This window comes from Eubalaena glacialis, chromosome 8 (genome assembly GCF_028564815.1).
Source record: "Eubalaena glacialis isolate mEubGla1 chromosome 8, mEubGla1.1.hap2.+ XY, whole genome shotgun sequence".
Classification (NCBI taxonomy): domain Eukaryota; kingdom Metazoa; phylum Chordata; class Mammalia; order Artiodactyla; family Balaenidae; genus Eubalaena; species Eubalaena glacialis.
In genome coordinates, this window is record NC_083723.1 from 122,433,902 (window position 1) to 122,441,082 (window position 7,181).

Below are 7,181 nucleotides of genomic sequence, written 5' to 3' on the forward strand. Positions count from 1 at the left end.
TCCCCGGGCACCCTAGGGCGAGACCCGGAGGCGGGAGAGCGGAGGAGAAATAACAGCGCGCGGCCGAGGCGACGTGCTGGGGTCTGGAGGCGGCTTGATTGGCTCCGACAGCCTTCCTACCGCCGGATCCCCCCGCTCCTCTCAAACCCAGAACCCGGGTCGTTCCCTTTCAAAACCTGCGCTCACAAAGGGATCTAAAAAACCCGTCACACTAAAGAAAGCCCGGAGTTCATGTGACCGGCTCCGTGCAGCCCGGGTTCCAGGGGAGCAAGGGGGTTGGGTGCTTTTGTGAAACGCCCGAGTGTTGTTTTCGACCTGAAAGGACAGAATGCCGAGAATCAGAGAGAGAGCTGGGGCTGGAGGGGGCAGACCCGGCGTCTGGGAGGAAACTGAGGCCGGGGGCGGCGTGGGGGGGGGGGGGCAAGTGACTTGTTTACCCCAAGTTGCTCTTTCGGTCCCTTGTAGGAATGCTCTTTCTAACCATCAGAGCGATCCCAAAAGGAATGGGAGAGCCTGGAGCTGGCGACTCCCTTTCCTGGACAGGTTCACTTATACACATTATTAGGGAGTACGTACAAGGTGGCATGAATGGGTAATGACCTGAAAAAGAAAGTATAAGCAGGCCTCCTGGTTACAAGTGATGAAAACCCAACTGGAACTAACTTAAGGAAAGACAAAAGTAGACTATATTTGTTCACCTAAAGGCACCCGGGGTGGGGGTGGGGGGTGGTCCCGGCCAGGGCACTTGCCCTGGGAGGCAACAGGAGCAAGAGTTAGTCTGCTGTCGGCTCAGATCTCTCTTTAAAAATGGAAAGTAACGGGTAGAGAGAAGGCCAGGGCCACCCAATCCTTTCCCTTCCCTTCCCGGTGCTTCTCCTACCACGTGTCAGTAAACAGTGCATACCACTGGTTTTGGTATTTTAAATTTTTATGTGAATGATGTACTTCAGTCCGTATCCTGTTGGAACTTGCTTTTTTTCGTACATCATTATGTTTTTGAGATGGAGTCATGTTTAAACAAGCATATCTGGCTCATTCGTTTTAACCACTGTATAGTATTTCATTGAATAAATAAAGTCCAGTTTCCTTTCCATTCCCCAGAGGGGAATCTGCATAAATGTCTCTTTGCCCACCGTGCAGAGCTGCTCTCAGAGGGACACCGAGACACAGAGACACTCAGTACTGGGGACAGGAGTGCTTTCATCTTCCCTGGGCTCGCCAAAGTGCTCACCAAAGAGAGGGGGCCCAGTGGCACTCCCACCAGCAGTGCCTAGGTCCTGTTTTCACATCCTTGCCAACACTTACTGATAATGGACTTAAAACCTTTGCCAGCAGGATGAGTGTGAAATGGCAGTTCATTATTTTACTTTTTATTTATATTTGTATTTCCCTGATTATTAAGGAAGTTGAACATCTTTTCATATTTACGAGAGATTTGGTTTCTTCCTCTGTGAATTTTCTCTTCATATCCGTTGCCAGTATTTCTGCTGTGAAGCCTTTTTCTTATTGGTTTATAGGTGTTTAAAATCATATTCCGGACATTAATTCTATCACCAGACACTTAAGGTGATTGCTGATAGGATTGAATTTAAGTCTCCCATCTTACTTACCGTAGTTGTTTTCTGTGTTCCAGGCATTCGATGATACTTCTTTCTTTTCTTTTCTTTTGCCTGCTTTTGGATTGAGTATTTATTTATTATTTTTTTTAAGTAATTCTATTTTCATCACTCACTTATTAGTTATACATCATTTTTAATGGTTGCTCTACATTTTACAATATACATCTTTAATTTTCAACAGCCTGCTTCACATAAATTATACTACTCCACCTGTGGCGCTTTAACCTCACAGGAATTTATCCACCATCCTTTGTGCTGTTGTAAGCATACATTTTATGTTTCTTGAGTTACCATCCGCAGAATACATTGTTGGTTGTGCACATGGCAAATATCTTCTCCCAGTCTGTCTCTTGTCTTAACATTTTTCATGGTAATATATGTTGCACAAACGTTTATTTTTAAATATAATCAAATTTAATACTTTTATTTTTAGGGTTTGCACTTTTATTTTTTGTTTGTTTTCTTCCCTACCCAATGCCTTAAGGATATGCCTCAATTTTTTATTCTAAGATGTTTACAGTTTAGCTTTTACACAGTTAGATCTTTAATCTAGAATTGATTCTTTTAGCTTTTAATACAAGTTGCATCTTTACTGAGATATAATTCACATAGCATTAAATCCATCCATTTAAAGTGTACAATTCAGTGGTTTATTATGTTCACAGAGTTATGCAACCATCACTATGACCTAAGTTTAGGATATTTTCATCACTCAAAAAGAAACCCTGTACCTAATAGCAGGCATTCCCCATTTGCCCCTAGCCACTCCCACTCAGCCCTAGGTAACCACTAATCCACTTTCCGCCTCTACAGATTTGCCTATGTTGGACATTTCAAATAAACAGAATCATATAATATGTGGTCAGTTGTTACTGGCTTCTTTTACTCACATAATGTTTTTTAAGGTTCATCCATGTTGTAGCATGAATAGCATATCATTCCGTGTTACTGCATTGTATGGATAGACCCAATTTTATTTATCAGTTCATCACTTGATAGACATTTAGATTTTTCCACTCTTTGACGATTATCAAAAATGCTGCTGTGAACATTTGTGTACAGATTTTTGTGTGGATGGATATTTTCATTTCTCTTGAGTGGAATTCTAAGAGTAGAATTGCTGGGCCAACTATTTAATATATATTTTTATTGGAGGATAATTGCTTTACAAGGTTGTGTTAGTTTCTGCTGTACAATGAAGTCAATCAGCTATCTGTATATCTAAGGAACTGCTAAATTGTTTTTCCAAAGAAGCTGCACCACTTTTCATTCCCACCCGCAGTGTAAGAGGGTTCTGATTTCTCCACATCCTCACCAACACTGATTCTCTTTCTTATTATAGCTATCTATGGGTGTGGAGTGGTGTCTCACCGTGGTTTTGATTTACATTTCCTTAATGGCTAATGATGTTGAGCATCTTTTTATGTGCATAGTGGTCATTTGTATGTCTTCTTTGGAGCCATGTCTATTCAGAACTTTGCCCATTACAATTTTTTAAAATTGTGGTAAAATACACATAACATAAAATTTACCATTTTAACCATTTTTAAGTGTACATTTCAGAGTCAGTATGTACATTCACATTGTTGTATAGCCAATCTCCAGAACTCTTTTGATCTTGCAGAACTAAAACTCCATACCCATCAAACAAGTACTCCCCATTTCCCCCAGCTCCAGCTCTGGGAAACTACCATTCTTCTTTCTGTCTCTATGAATCTGACTATTCTAGGTACCTTATATAAGTAGAATCATACACTATTTGTCTTTTTGTGACTGGCTTATTTTACTTAGCATAATGTCAGTCATCAAGAATCATCCGTGTTGTAGCATGTGTCACAATTTTCTTCCATTTTAGAGGTGAGTAATATTCCATTGTATGTATAGATCATATTTTGCTGATCCATTCCTCCATGGAGGGACACTTGGGTTGCTGCCACCTTATGGCTATTGTGAGTCATGCTGCTATGACCATGGCTGCACAAATATCTCTTTGAGACCCTGCTTTCAATTCTTTAGGGGTATATACTCAGAAGCTGAATTGCTGGATCGTATGGGTTCTATTTTTAATGTTTTGAGGAACCATCATAATGTTTTCCACAGCAGCTGCACCATTATACTTTCCTACCAACAGTGCACAACGGGTGCAATTTCTCCACAATTTCACCAACACTTATCATTTTCTGTTTGTTTTGTTTTGTTTCGATAGTAGCCATTCTAACAGGTGTGAGGTGGTATCTGATGGTGCTTTTGATTTGCATTTCCCTAATGATCAGTGATGCTGAGCATTTCTTCTTGTGCTATTGGCCATTTGTATATCTGCTTTGGAGAAATGTGTATTCAAATCCTTTGCTCATTTTTTTTTTTTTAAATCTCCTGTTTACGTTTTATATATATTTATTTATTTATTTATTTATTTTATTTTTGGCTGTGTTGGGTCTTTGTTTCTGTGCGAGGGCTTTCTCCAGTTGCGGCGAGCGGGGGCCACTCTTCATCGCGGTGCGCGGACCTCTCACTATCGCGGCCTCTCTTGTTGCGGAGCACAGGCTCCAGACGTGCAGGCTCAGTAGTTGTGGCTCACGGGCCCAGTTGCTCCGCGGCATGTGGGATCTTCCCAGACCAGGGCTCGAACCTGTGTCTCCTGCATTGGCAGGCAGATTCTCAACCACTGCACCACCAGGGAAGCCCTAATCCTTTGCTCATTTTAAAATCAGTTTTAAAAAATTGCCCATTTAAAAGTTGGGTTGTAAAAGTACTATATATATTCTAGATACAGGTCCCTCATCAAATATTATATTCACAAATATTTTCTTCCATTCTGTAGGTTGTATGTTCACTTTATTGAAAGGGTCTTTTGAAACTCAAAATATTTTAATTTTGAGGAAATTCAATTTACCTATTTTTCTTTTGTTGTTTGTTATTCTGGTGTCATATCTAAACAACCACTGCCTAATCCAAGGACATGGAGGCTTATGCCCATTTTTCTTCTAAGAGTTTTATAGTTTTGACTCTTACATTCAGGTCTGTGACTCATTTTCAGTTAATTTTTGTATAAATTGTGAGGCAGGGGTCCAACATCATACCTTTGCATGTGGAAGTCCAGTTGTCCCAGCACCATTTGTTAAAAAGACCATTTTTTTACCCCCATTGAATTGTATTGGTACTTTTGTCAAAAAAAATCAATCGACCATAAATGTGAGAATTTATTTTAATTCTATTCCATTGATCTATATCTTATCTTTATACCAGTACACACTGTTTTGATTACTGTCATTTTGTAGTAAGTTTCAAAATCAGGAAGTGTGAGTCCTTCAGCTTTGTTCTTTTTTTTCAAGATTGTTTTGGGCTACTCAGGATCCCTTGAACTTCTATGCGAATTTTAGAATGAGCTTATCAATTTCCGCAAATAAGCCATCTGGAATTTTGATGGGACCCAGAAGTCAACTCATCAGCTAATATCCCAGTAAGAGGCTCCTAGGTTAACTAATCTATGATGATTCTTTTCAGATGAATGTAAGATGAGAAATCCAGTATTAATAATTTTGGGTTTTCTTTTTCTTTTAATTTAATTTAATTTATTTTTTTATACAGCAGGTTCCTATTAGTCATCCACTTCATACACATCAGTGTATACATGTCAATCCCAATTGCCCAATTCATCACACCACCCCCCCCACCGCGGTTTTCCCCCCTTGGTGTCCATACGTTTGTTCTCTACATCTGTGTCTCAATTTCTGCCCTGCAAACCGGTTCATCTGTACCAGTTTTCTAGGTTCCACATAGATGCGTTGATATACAATATTTGTTTTTCTCTTTCTGACTTACTTCACTCTGTATGACAGTCTCTAGATCCACCCACGTCTCTACAAATGACCCAATTTCGTTCCTTTTTATGACTGAGTAATATTCCATTTTATATATGTACCACATTTTCTTTATCCATTCGTCTGTCAATGGGCATTTAGGTTGCTTCCATGACCTGGCTCTTGTAAATAGTGCTGCAATGAACATTGGGGTGCATGTGTCTTTTTGAATTATGGTTTTCTCTGGGTATATGCCCAGGAGTGGGACTGCTGGATCATATGGTAATTCTATTTTTAGTTTTTTAAGGAACCTCCATACTGTTCTCCATAGTGGCTGTATCAATTTACATTCCCACCAACAGTGCAAGAGGGTTCCCTTTTCTCCACACCCTCTCCAACATTTGTTGTTTGTAGATTTTCTGATGATGCCCGTTCTAACTGGTGTGAGGTGATACCTCATTGTAGTTTTGATTTGCATTTCTCTAATAATTAGTGATGCTGAGCAGCTTTTCATGTGCCTCTTGGCCATCTGTATGTCTTCTTTGGAGAAATGTCTGTTTAGGTCTTCTGCCCATTTTTGGATTGGATTGTTTGTTTTTTTAATATTGAGCTGCATGAGCTGTTTATATATTTTGGAGATTAATCCTTTGTCCGTTGATTCATTTGCAAATATTTTCTCCCATTTTGAGGGTTGTCTTTTCGTTTGTTTATGGTTTCCTTTGCTGTGCAAAAACTTTTAAGTTTCATTAGGTCCCATTTATTTATTTTTGTTTTTATTTCCATTACTCTAGGAGGTGGATCAAAAAAGATCTTGCTGTGATTTATGTCAAAGAGTGTTCTTCCTATGATTTCCTCTAAGAGTTTTATACTGTTCGGTCTTACATTTAGGTCTCTAATCCATTTTGAGTTTATTTTTGTGTATGGTGTTAGGGAGTGTTCTAATTTCATTCTTTTACATGTAGCTGTCCAGTTTTCCCAGCACCACTTATTGAAAAGAGTGTCTCTTCTCCATTGTATATCCTTGCCTCCTTTGTCATAGATTAGTTGACCATAGGTGCGTGGGTTTATCTCTGGGCTTTCTATCTTGTTCCATTGATCTATATTTCTGTTTTTGTGCCAGTACCATATTGTCTTGATTAGTGTAGCTTTGTAGTATAGTCTAAAGTCAGGGAGTCTGATTCCTCCAGCTCTGTTTTTTTCCCTCAAGACTGCTTTGTCTATTCGGGGTCTTTTGTGTCTCCATACAAATTTTAAGATTTTTTGTTCTAGTTCCGTAAAAAATGCCATTAGTAATTTGATAGGGATTGCATTGAATCTGTAGATTGCTTTTGGTAGTATAGTCATTTTCACAGTATTGATTCTTCCAATCCAAGAACATGGTATATCTCTCCATCTGTTGGTATCATCTTTAATTTCTTTCATCAGTGTCTTATAGTTTTCTGCATACAGGTCTTTTGTCTCCCTAGGTAGGTTTATTCCTAGGTATTTTATTCTTTTTGTTGCAGTGGTAAATGGGAGTGTTTCCTTAATTTCTCTTTCAGATTTTTCATCATTAGTGTATAGGAATGCAAGAGATTTCTGTGCATTAATTTCGTATCCTGCAACTTTACCAAATTCATTGATTAGCTCTAGTAGTTTTCTGGTGGCACCATTAGGATCCTCTATGTATAGTATCATGTCATCTGCAAACAGTGACAGTTTTACTTCTTCTTTTCCAATTTGTATTCCTTTTATTTCTTTTTCTTCTCTGATTGCCGTGGCT